Source organism: Cynocephalus volans, chromosome 4 (assembly GCF_027409185.1).
Source record: "Cynocephalus volans isolate mCynVol1 chromosome 4, mCynVol1.pri, whole genome shotgun sequence".
Taxonomy (NCBI): Eukaryota; Metazoa; Chordata; class Mammalia; order Dermoptera; family Cynocephalidae; genus Cynocephalus; species Cynocephalus volans.
The window spans coordinates 127762920-127775749 of record NC_084463.1 but is presented as its reverse complement, the minus strand read 5'-3'; the positions used below and the strand labels follow the sequence as shown (position 1 = coordinate 127775749).

The window sequence follows — 12830 nt, the reverse complement described above, 5'->3', positions numbered from 1 at the left end:
GCTGAGTGAATAAACAAATTATGGCATAGCCTTATAATGGAATATATTCAGTAATAAAAAGGAATGAACCATGAATATACATAACAACATAGATAACTTTCAAAATAAGTATGTTGAGAAAAAGAAATGAGGCTATGTCTATCTGTGGACAAAGAGAAGGCTTGCTTTTGCTTGCTATAAAGACAGTAGTTATCTAAGCTCAGTGTTCCTCAAGTGTGTTGCAAACTCACTATGTGTGCAGCATCTATCTAGGTCCCTCCACATTGTTCCCATAGGATTTTGTATGGTGATATGGTGGGGATAGAGGATATGCATGGACCTAAAAGCATGGTGTCCCACTCACCAAAGCTGGTGTAGTTATCCTCACTGCTGAATATCCAACTTGTTAGCATTAGATACCAACTCTGAGCCCTTGACATAGAACCATTCGTCAATGATACCAACCAGCCATTTGTTGGTAAGTCAATTAGATACAGACTTCATTCAAGAAAAGGCAGTGATTCATACTAACTGAAATTGATAAAATATTCTAGATATGGATTTTCCTTCCTTCCTGCAGTGTCTTGAACAGCATCAATATTTGATGGCCCAGAGAATGTCTTTTTGCTTACTTGTGATCCCCATATACTATTACCTCAGACAAGAGACTCACCTTAAGACAAAGGAGACGGGAAATGGGCACATGATGATGAGATCAACTTTTTCTTTCATCTGCTGCATCATCTGGAAGCTGCTGGCCTAATAGAATGTTGAAATAGCCTCTAAAGGTGTACCTAATACACCAGTTTGGGAACTACCCACCCTTGCAGAATTGGAATGTTGCTTTTCAAGATGCAGTAAATGTTTGTAACCAATGGCCAGTATATGGTGCTATATTTCTAATACATAGAAAATAAGAATCTGGGAACCCATGGGTAGCAACAAGGGACTGTAAGCAATAAGGGGAATTTGTGTTTCTCATTTCCACAATTTCAGGTTCTGCTGGTTTCCAGGGTGGGGAGACACTTCTACCATCAGACCTAGTAAAATTCTTCTAACCCTACACCTATCCCTGCTGCCTGTTCATTTGAGGCTTTCTATGGGCATGGACAATTGGACATTTCTATACAAGTGTTCTCTGCAGTAATTAACCCCGGTTATTATGAGAAGATAAGATTACTGCTACATAGTTGAAATAGTAAAGACTATATATACGGATCTCAGGAGACTCACCAGGGTACCTCTTGGTACTTCCAGACTGTTGATAAACATGAGCCATTAATTCCAGCAACTACACATTTACAAGGGCCAGTAATAAAAAACTTGAACCACTCAGGAATAAAGGTCTGAGTTACCCGATAAGGCAAGCAACCTAGAAAAGCTTACGTGTTGACTGAGGATGAGGGGAATCTAGTGGATGGTAAAGGAAGGAAATGATAAATATCAGTAGTAGCTATATGAACATGTACAGGAGTGGGTATTGTAGCTTATGCCGTTAATCCTCTTTTTAATTTTTTAAGAAATGGTGACCATCTGCCACCATGAAAAATCAGTAAGGGAATACAATAAACTTCATATGGGAAACTAGTGGATCTCAGAGAGGAAAGGGATGGTCTGTAGCAAATGTTATTTGTCCTCTGCCCATACACCGACTACACTCATTGTTCCTGAAAATTCCAATAGCTTCTTACTTCAAGCTCCTGTGATTTTTGCATAAAGGCTTTCTCTCAATGTAGTTGTATTCCTGACCCACGCGAGGCAGAATAGAATAGCTGGAGAGTAAACCCCCAACCCCAGAAGCACCCCTTGACAAGGATGGGCAGAAAATCTCAATTTCCTGGCCTCTCAAATATATCAAATCTAAAGCAACTCCACCGGATCTCCCTGAGGTCCCTTACAAAACCAAGCACCCAGTGACCACAGCAGGAACCTTCTCATTAATCAGTCTTACCCTGTCTTCCTTCCCCTCCTTGTCTTCCTTCCCCACTAGGTGAGAAATGTGAAAGGCTGCATGAAGGATGTTGAACTGGATGTTTTCTACCTTCATCTCTACTCTAAAGTTCTATACTTTAAAGACCAAAGCCAAGATGTAGCCCCTTCAAGACTTTTCCCTTTATGAGCCCCATATCAAATTGAGCACATCTTAGTTCTGCTTTCTCAGTACTGGCAGTATGGATTACTTTAATACAGACTTTTTTTTTTTTTTTTTTTTTTGCTTTCCAATTGTTTTAGAAGTCCCTGTCTGGCCTCCTCAACTAGACCCCTTCTCAAGCCATATCATCTAAAGTAGTGAGTTTCCAAGTATTTTATCCTCAAAGTAATAATAATAACTTCACCCAAGTACTCACAACAATCTCCTGAAGTACATTCTATTATTATTGTTCTTATTCTGTAGAAGTGTGAACTAAGACTCAGGGATATTAAGTCATTTCCCCAAGGGCACTTGGCTAGTAAGTAGACAGACACATCAGGCTTGAAGTCAGACACTCCATCTTCTCAACTATTATCCTCTCCCACTTCTCAAGGACTATTTTTAATCATGTTTTTTCTTCATAAAAACCTTGTTTTGAAACACTCTTCTGTATAAACTAATTAGCTATGAATTACCTAATTGTATTAGGTAATAATAAATTAATTTTTTAATTAACCAGATATATAGAACTTCCAATCATAGTGAATGTAATCTCTATAAAAGCTATTTGTTGAATGAATGAATGAAAAAGCTTAGCTTGTATAATTCCAGGCAAAATTAGATACACGTGACATTGAAGTCAGCCTCTGCAGCTCAGAGGTAGGTAATTTCATGTTAGCCTATTCCAAATACCAAAAACAAATTCAACAGACTGCATTGTCAACTGGATTCTAAGTAATCTAAGGACTACAAATAGTAATTCTTCATCTGTTAGACATTTTTTTAAGGAGTTGGGGCAAGGAGGAATTATTGTTTTCTTTTGTGCTGTGTTTTTAATTTTCTGTTCTGTTATAGACCCCCAAGTCTCTTCGCAAAGGACAAAATTGATTCCTCAGGAATATTTGGGCCACAGTGGTAAGAAATGGAGCACCCAGTCTCAACTGGACTACTCCTGGTGTTACCGATTTCTCTGATTTACCACTTGTTCCCATATGCCACGGTTAAAATTGTCACATGAAAATATAAATCAGGTCATATTTCTCTCCTACATAAAACCCTCATGGGACTGCCAATGTTTAGGATGAAAGTAAACCTAAATCTCTTGCCATGGCCTATAAGACTCTATAAAACCTACTTTCCAAACAAAATATTGTATGATTCTGTTTCCCTTATAAAACTGAATAACCCCCAGAAAACCCATGATATTTGGTGGATCTTCCTATGTAAAGAAGTCACCATTAAATGATCCAATAATCATTCACCAATCCATTCTTAAACAGAACTTTCAATTGGTCTTATTGCCTCACACTTAAGCACAGATTGACAGCTAAGGAATAGCAGGCATTTTAGAAAAGCTTCCAACACACAAAAAAGAAAAGATTCTTCAAACAGGCAAACAAACAGAAACAAACAAACTTATCCATAACATCCTCACAGTTAGAAAAGATATGCAGATTTTGCTTTTATCAAACAAGGAAAGGATGCCATTTAAAAAAAAGAAGAAGTAGATAAAAAGAAAGCACTCTTGATAATTAAAAGTGGCCCAAATAAAACATTTAATAGGAAGTCTAGAAGAGTCAAGGAAATCTCTAAGAAAGTATGCAAAAGAACAAAGAGAAAATAGCAAAGAAGAAGGAAAAACAAACAGGAAAAGAGAAGTAGAGCATCAAACAGGAAGTTCAATATCTCTCTAATGTAGGTAGCTGGGAGATTCAAAAAGTACAGAAGTGATGAATTTATCAGAGAAGGAATTTGGGGAAATTTCCCACAACTATAAAACATGAATCTCCAGAAAGAAAAGGAAGAGGGAATTATAAAAGAGGTAAATCTTTATTTACCTTAACACAGGCAGTTAATAGCTAATGACTAAAATTAACAAGCCAAGAAATAGCAGTATAAGCATGTTATTTAGAAATTTGGAGATAAATACAAAAATAAACAGGTATGAGAGTTGACATGAATCCTTCTGAAAAATGGATCTGAAGGACAGGGAAGGGTAGGCAAGAGGAGGGCAAGGATTGCTGGATACATGTATATATACACAAACTCTCACACATATAAATATATATACACGCACATATGTGTGTGTGCACATTTATATATATGCATTCCCTATAGTATTTCTTTGGAACTGATGTGGTTAACATAATTTGTGATATCTTCTGAATGTGATTCTTATGGAGGTGATCTGATTGCCATGCTTTGGGAAACTGGTCTATTCCAAAGGACTCCTTGCAACATCAAGCATTACAGCTCAGCTAAGGGTACTATAGAACAATGTAAGGGAAAAAAAAACAGTTAAGTATGACTTTTACAGGTCTCTTTTTCTCCTATATCTTCCCTGGGAACCATGAAATTAGTTGGATTATTGGAAGTGCTATTCGAGTGTTCAGGCCCAAGGTATGATCATTTCTTCTCTCGCTCCCCTGTATATGTTGCTGACAGTATCCAACACAGCAGTCTGCCCAGTATTAATAACTTAGAAGGTACCCAAGAAGTGCTTAAGAAAAAGAGGAAAGGAAAGGAGGAACAGGACAGAAAGGAGAGATATGGAAGGAGCAACCAACTTTTTATATCATAGATGATGTGAAAATAACAACAATAATCCACTAGTTGGAAGTTGGGCCCACATACAGAAAACAGTTCGGTTGTTTTGACTTGGATAAAAGACCTTCAATCTGTAATTACTGAGCATCTAAGCAAGTATAGAGCACAAGATGTAGAGAAAAATAAATAAATAACAATGACTAATGCCTGTATTTTAAGTTCTCTTCTAGGATACAAAGTTGACACACATGACACAAACAGAAAATGAGTGCGTGCCCACTATAGGGCACGGATGTCCTACAGGCAGGAAGTGCAAAGGGACTCACTGCCTATCAAACGGACCAGAGATTAACATAGAAAGAACTTTCAAGAAAGAGACTTGAGTAATAAGACATGCTACCTATAGGTGAAACACTTTTCGTGTATTCTTTTACATACTCATAACTACCTTATAAACAATTATTATTATTCCCTCCATATGAATAAGAATTAGAAAAATTAAACATTTCTGACTCACATAGCCAAGGTGATGATGAAATTTAACTGGATGATTCCAGACTTCTCATGTCTGCTCCCTTATTGCACAGAGTTCTGAAGAACAGGTAAAAACATGGAGGTTGGGAGAAAAAAGGAGAAACCACTATACGTGAGAAAAAAACCACCTAATTGAGATGGGCACAGCAGAGACAACACTGAGAAGGATTTGATTGGGAGGGAACCTGGACTAACTGAGCATTTATGGGCTTTGGGGACAGACAGAGTGGGATATAAATTACAGCTCTGCAACTTAACTACAGTACAGGAGAAGGGGAAAGTTCCCCAGCCTCTGTTTCCTCATCTATAAAATGATTTAACGGCCTCCAAGATTTGTTGTGAGATTTTGGTGGCACAACTTATATTTTGAAAGAGCACCTGTCATACAATTTCGTTTCTCTTTTCCTGACTGGGACAGAGGATTATTGATGGTAGGAAAGAGCGAGTGGTTGCTTGTCACAAACACCTGTTTCTAATCCATCAGCCACACAAACACCTGCACAAACAGGGCTGCACATCATTCATTGGATTCTGACAGGTTCTTCAGTTGTTTTATTTTGACCAGCTCCAGTCAGTAGAAACAGTTTGTGCAGCTCTAGGAAACAAGCTGAGTTTGGCCGGTGCATTTGGCATCCTGGACCATGGGATCATGGGGGGAAGGGGAGGGAGAGAGGATGGAAAAGTACCCGGCAGTGCCTCCTGAATCCAACTTCCTGCTGGTGAAATCCACCTCTTGCTGACTCTGAGTCACCGACAGCATGCCTTCCCTCCCCTGCGGCCCATCCGCCCATCAGGCCTGGCTGCTCTCCTCTTAGGCCGACTTCCCTTGCTTGCTCCCACACGTGGGCTCAAGGTGGAGGCAACCCTAAAGAGGAGACACGAGGCAGCTGCTGCAGCAGGCGTTTCCTCCTCAGCCAGCAGAATGAGGCCCGCAGCAGCCTCTCATGAAGGGCCCTCCCAGCCCCACTGCCCTGCAGGTCACCCCTCAGACACAGACGGCCCTCACCCTTGGGCCCTGGAGCCCTCCTACAGCATGGGGAACCCAGCTCTTGGCTGGGCTCTTAGAACCCAAAGGCACCAGAGCTGCCTCCTGGGTGGGGAGGAATCCCTAGAAATTAGCTCTTGGGACTTGTCCCATGTATTGACACAGTGGAAGACCTGAACACGGTGTGACATAATGAGCAACAGCAAGACAATCATCACAAACACCTCTCGAAGATACTGTTCCTCAGCCTGTTATCAAGGTTCTCCATAATCTGCATTCTAAGTCTATTTTCCAAAAAGATCCTCTGCTCTAGCTCTGTGTTCATTATAAACTTGACTAATCAATCATAAGACTGCCCTGGAACACTTTATAGAAACACAGACTCCAAGATTCTGGTTCAGCAGATTGGGGTGGGGCTCATTTTGCATATGAAATATGCTTTAGGTGATTCTATTGATCAGGCAATGAGGAACAGGGCACTAGCTCAGTGGTTTTCCTTCTTCTGGGCGGGCAGCCCTAAGGCTCCGTTGGGGTATCTGAATGATCACTTTAGGGGAGGGGAGTAGTTGCAGCAAGGGGAACTCAGAATCTCAAGAAGCCTCCCTATTGTGTGTTAAACTGTGTCCCCCTAAAAGATATGTTGAGTTCTAACCCCAGGTACCTGTGAATGTGACCTATTTGGAATTAGGGTCTTTGCCAATATAATTTGTTAAGTTTAGATGAGGTCATACTGGATTAGGGTGGGCCCTAAATCCCATATGACTGGTGTCCTAATAAGGAAATGGAGATTTGGATGTAGAGACACAGGAGGAAGGCCATGCAAAGATGGAGGCAGAGACTGGAGTCATGTTTTCACAAGCAAGGAGCACCAAGACTTGCTAACAGTCACCAGAAGTTGGAAGAGGCAAGGAAGGATTCTCTCCAGAACCATCAGAGGGATCATGGCCCTGCCAGTGCCTTGATTTCATACTTTAAAGCCTCCAGAACTGTGAGAGGATAAATTTCTGTTGTTTTAAGGCACCAAGTTTTTCATAATTTGTTATGGCAGCCCTAGGACACTAATACACTCCCTCCAGTTGTCTTCTAACAAACACATACACACGCATGCACGCACACCCTTTAACTAGACCCCCACACACCCTTTAACTACAGCAGCTTGGTTATTTGGATTTATACTATATTTTGAAGTTTTGCATAATCTTTCATTTGGAGAAGGAAAAAAAAGTTTTTTTCTTTTGTCCAAACCCAAGGCTTTGGACAAACTGAACCATGAGCTGTTCCTCAAGCATATCCTGAAGTCTGATGCCGTATTTGTACTCACAACGTTCTTTACATCCAAATGATTCACCTTCTTTTCACTTGTTAAAATCTGAAACCGCGAAGCTCAATTTGAACATGATCTCCTCCACAAGATCATGCCTGATAATCCCTTCGATTAGATGTGATTTCTTCTAGTTTTGAATTCCAACTGAATTTTTGGATCTTCTCTTAGATCATCTACCTTATTGAACATTGTATTCTTCCACAAGAGAAATGTTTGAATACCCATCTTGATGGCATTCTGGGTTCGTATTTTATCCATTTTTGATCCTACTCCCCACTCTCACCTAGTCATTTTTAGGGTTTCTTTCCCAAAGTAGTTGGTATCCCATGAGCATTTATTCAATAGAATCTGGTGGTAAAACTCTACAAAAGGCCCTATTTGTTTGAGTTAAGTGTGTTGTGTAGGTGTTAATGTCTTTTGATGTCTCACATAGAGTAAACTGCTATAGTTTACTTTATCATAACTTAGGGATTTCAAAAAAAAAAAAAAATCTGTACCAGTAAGACAATTAGCTGAATATAGATTGTGTAAAATGGAAGAAAATGAGAGGTCCAAAGCACAGGCATTAGCCTGAGTGAAGAAGAATTTAAGACTCCTGGGAAAGAAAATGAGTGCACAGAGTGGTAAGAGGGAGGGAAGAAAATGCAAAATACAACTTTCTTTAACTTGGTACTCTTGCCTTATTAAAGAATTTAAAAGGGAGTGAAGTCCTTTGAATATAGAGTTTGCTAAATAGTCCTCATGCAACGTGGTCCTACTGATAGACCATAATTTAAAAGTACCAATTTCAGTCTTTCTAATTTAAAGAAATCACTTGGTGCAATGCAAATACAATTTTATATCATCAACTATGACTTATTCTATGATCTCATGAGAAAATAAATCATTTGCAGTGTTTTTTAGATAGATATTAATTTCAAATTCCCAGATACCTTTCCCTCCAGAATATGACTGGCCCTCAAGAAGTTTCCCTAGGCCATATCATTTGGTAAGAGAATGCTTGCTTTTTCTTATTCAGAAAATGGTGATAATATTTCATTCCATTCTAATAATCCAAGAAAATGGATTATTACCATTGGAACTGACATGGATTGAATTGTGTCCCCCAAGTTTTAGGTATTCAAAGCTTGATCCCCACTGTGACTATTAAGAGGCTGGGAAATCCTATTACGGTAATTGAAAGGTGGGGCCTTGAAGAGGTGATTGGATTCTGAGCACCATGCCCTAATGAGTGAATTAAAAATGGTGGTCATGGGCATAGTTCTGAGAGCCCCTATCTCTCTGCTCCTGCCATTGTTGCAATGCGATGTCCTGTGTGTCACCACCAAAGAAGACTCTCATCAGATGTGTTTCCTAGACTCTGGACTGTCTAGCTGCCTAAACTGTAAGAAATAAACATAGTTTCTTTACAAATTACCCAGTTTCAGGTATTTTGTTATTAGTAACAGAAACAGACTATTACAGGACCAAGTAAGTAATAAAAAAAATTCCAAGAATTGATAAGATTGCACCTGGATTTGATAACTATACTTTAATATATGCCAAACTCAGCCAACCAGAATGTAGCTAACTAGAGCTTTCAACCTGACATATTTTGCCTTCCATGTTTAGAAGACAGAGTCTTATCATCATAAAGATATTATCTTAGGGTTCTTAGGTTAGCTTCCAGAAGACATTTTTGTTTCAGCCTGCAGTTATCTCAATCTCTTTCAGCTTTTATGGCCACCTTTACCGTTCCTTGAATGTTACAAAGACAGGATTCCCATCATAGTCATCTTTAAGTCATCCACACTCACCATAAAACTTGCTACACTGTAAGTGCTCAATGAAAATTTGCTGAATCAACAAAGGAGTCTTTATTAACCCAAAGAAATCCTGCAGCATAGCAAGGTTTTAAAGCATCCATAAGACAGGCAGAAAATAAAATTTGGACATTTGTAAAACAAAATAAACAATAAAACAAATAATCAGAAAATATAATTGTCCAGAATCTCCCAATCTTCAGACATTTGGTTAACTGAGATTTTTTCTTACCCGAAGATAATGAAGGAAACTTCAAAAGGCCTCCCAATTCAGAAAGCACTGTTTTACACCAATGTGATACAGAGGAAAGGGGGTCTATTCTGGTTAATTGGCTAAGAGCACTGTTTTTCAAGTATCAACAATCTTCTTTATTTAGTCATCAAATGATCTCCATCAGGTTATCACGTCCTGGTGCTATTCTATTTTCATAAGTGTTCTTTCGTCACCAACACATTTTCATCCTTCTTAATATTTCCAATGGCATCACTTCACTCCACAAACGTAAAAAACAAGCATTCTAAAAATTACCCTCTGCTGTTTCCCACTCATCCATGAGAGTGAAGTTGCCATTTATGGACACTTGCTGTTGCCATGTTTTTCAGAAAGTTTGCCATTCCACAAGCTGTTTTTAGCCCCCATACCCACGACACTTCTACAGGCATTTAGTATTTCTTTATCTGATGCTTTTCCAAGGCAATACCTCCGCCTCCTCATTGAATCATGCGGGCTGTCTCTTAATCAAATGATATTTTTTGAAGTGTTTCCTCACTGGAGCCCACAAAGTTGTTTCTCATATTTCCCCCACACCTGCTTTGTACACTAACCTAAGGAGAACTGCTTACGTGGTTTATTGTCCTTTTTGGAACAGAAATATGGTATTTGTCCTTTCCCCATTCTCCACAATCTGGCTCAACAGTTGAAAGTGTCTTAAAATACCAACTAATACTTCGTTATTTTCTTGCTCCCCAGAAAATGATATATTTTCTCTGTTTGTATCTGGTGTTCTATAAAAGACTGGCCAGATTCAAAACTCTGTGGTGCAGTAAAAACAGCTTGAAAATTAGCAGCAGAAAGATAGATTCAAATCCCATTTGTTAGAGACGTGACTTTGGACACAAGCTGTCTGAACCTCGATTTTCTTGTCTGCAAAATGGAGACGCAAAGATCTAAAAAGCAGAGTGCACTGTAGGTCACACATCGAACACTCTGTGACACATTAGGAAGCCAACCGTGTCTCCAGTTATAGAAATGTCATACTGTGGCAAGATGGAAAAGCAAGTTTCTGTGCAGAGGATGGCCGTGCACCACCCATGATATTTTGGTGTTAAGATATAAGGAAAGGCTTCAGCCGCCTGAGCCACCTGCGGAAGCCGGAGCTGCTCTGCAGGGCCCTGGCGGGGCCTAACCTGGCCCAGCCCACACCATGTGTGGCCACGATGACTGGCGCTGTGCGCGCTCCATGCACGAGTCCTCAGCCAAGGACATCGACAAGCTCGTGGTTTGCCTGGAGAAGTACCGGGGCTTGGTGTGCATCGTCCCCAACGTGGCCTCGCAATGAGGCAAAACCCATGGAAACTATACTCAGCTTGTCGACCTGCACTCCCGATACCCTGGCCTTCCCCTGCAACCAGTTCCGGAGGCAGGAGCCAGGGAGTGTGCAGACATTGGCTACAATGTCAAGTTCCATATGTGCAGCAAGATCCGTGTGAATAAGGATGACGCCCACCCGCTGTGGAAGTGGATGAAAATCCAGCCCAAGGGGAAGGGCGTGCTCGGAAATGCCACCAAATTGAACTTTACCAAGTTTCCATCAACAAGAACGGCTGCTGCGTGGTGAAGCCGTTCAGCCCCATGGAGGAGCCGCTGGTAATAGAGAAGGACCTGTCCCGCTCTCTCTAGCTCCACAAGCCCGTGCCCCCTGCCCCAGCTCCCTGCCTGTGCTCACCCCACCCCCCACCCGGAGCCTTCCACCCGGCACCTATGACGGTCTGTCTGCAAACCAGCCCTCTGGTGGGGCAGACCCGAGAGCCCGGAGTTCGCCCCCTGCCGGATGAAGGTCCCGTGTCCCAGCTCGCTTGGGCTCAGTGACCCCCACCCCTGGCTGCCTTGTGGGAATAAAAAATACACGAGAGAGAGAAAAAAAAAAAAAAAAAAAAAAGATACAAAGAGAGTATTATGTTAAGGTTAGAAACAATTTTTCTTAAGAAGGAAGTAGTTTTTTTAAAAAAAAATAAATCTTGGTAAGTCTCTTGGAGAGTAGAAAATTAAACCTAACATAGAATGGCAGAAATCAATAAAAAATGAGTTTAACCAATCAACCAGATAAAGAAAATAAAATTTGGGGATGGAGAAAGTGGAGGAGGGAAAAGGAGAAGAGAGAAAAATGGAGAGAGCAGAGCATCACGGTGAAGGATTGGAGTCTATGTGAGCCAATGTGGTCAAGGGACTTTTTAAAAAAAAGAAATGAAAAATGTCCAATAATCAATTTTAAGTTATTCTTATTTTGTGATATAAACCCCCTCCATATCCTCAAGGCCTAACTCTCACCCAAAGTTCTGGAAGAATGCTTTGTTACTCGAATTTTGTTGCAGAAAGCTTATGGACATGAAGGAGTCGAGATCAAATTCTCCCTGTAAGGTAACACAACATGTAGAGCATGTGTGAGATGGTGGAATAATCTATTTGCGAGTACAAGGACTCAGATCTGGAAAGGACCATGAGACTATAATCCCCCTGGAAATTTCCAGAAAACTTAAGGAAGGTAATAGCCTTCCATAAGACAGGAGACAGGGGCTCCAACACTGTTATCTAGACCAGGGTTAGCAGACTTTTTTTCTAACCGGCCAGAGAGTAGATCTTTTAGGCTGTGGAGCATGTGGTCTCTGTTGCAACAACTCAACACTACATTGTAGCAGAAAAGTACCCATGGGCAATATGTAAATGAATAAGTGTGATTATGTGTCAATAAAACTTTATTTTCAAAGACAAGTGGCTGGCTAGATTTGGTTCATGGACAGTAGTTTAAACCACTGATCTAGACCAAGGGTCAGCAAACTACCTTCCAGAGACCAGTCCAGCAAGCTGTTGGTTTTATTTGTGGCCCTGTGAGCTAAAAACGTATTTTACATTTTTAAATTATTTTATATTAAGTACCTATATAATATCCAGTATTTTGTTTCTTGTCCTGCAAAGCCTAAAATATTTACTAACAGGCCCTTTAAGAAAAAGGTTGTTCTATGGACTAAATGATTGTGTCCCCATCAAAATTCGTGTGTTGAATCCTAACCCCTAGTGTGTTAGTATTAGGAGGTGGGGCCCTTGGGCGGTAATTAGGTCATGAGGATGAAGCCCTCATGATGGGATTAATGTCCTTATAAAAGAGGAAGAGACATAAGAGCTTGCTTCCTCTCTTCACCGTGTGAGGATACAATGAGAAGACAGACATCTGCAAACCAGAAAGAGTACCCTCACTAGACACTGGATCTGCTGGTGCCTTGATTTTAGACTTCTCAGCCTCCAGAACTAGG

General features: G+C 40.5%; 1 pseudogene; it reads left to right on the top strand.

The window, feature by feature from the left end:
• Positions 1-11202, top strand: part of LOC134376421 (phospholipid hydroperoxide glutathione peroxidase GPX4-like) — a 67916-nt pseudogene extending 56714 nt beyond the window's left edge.
• Positions 11203-12830: the final 1628 nt, after the last annotated feature.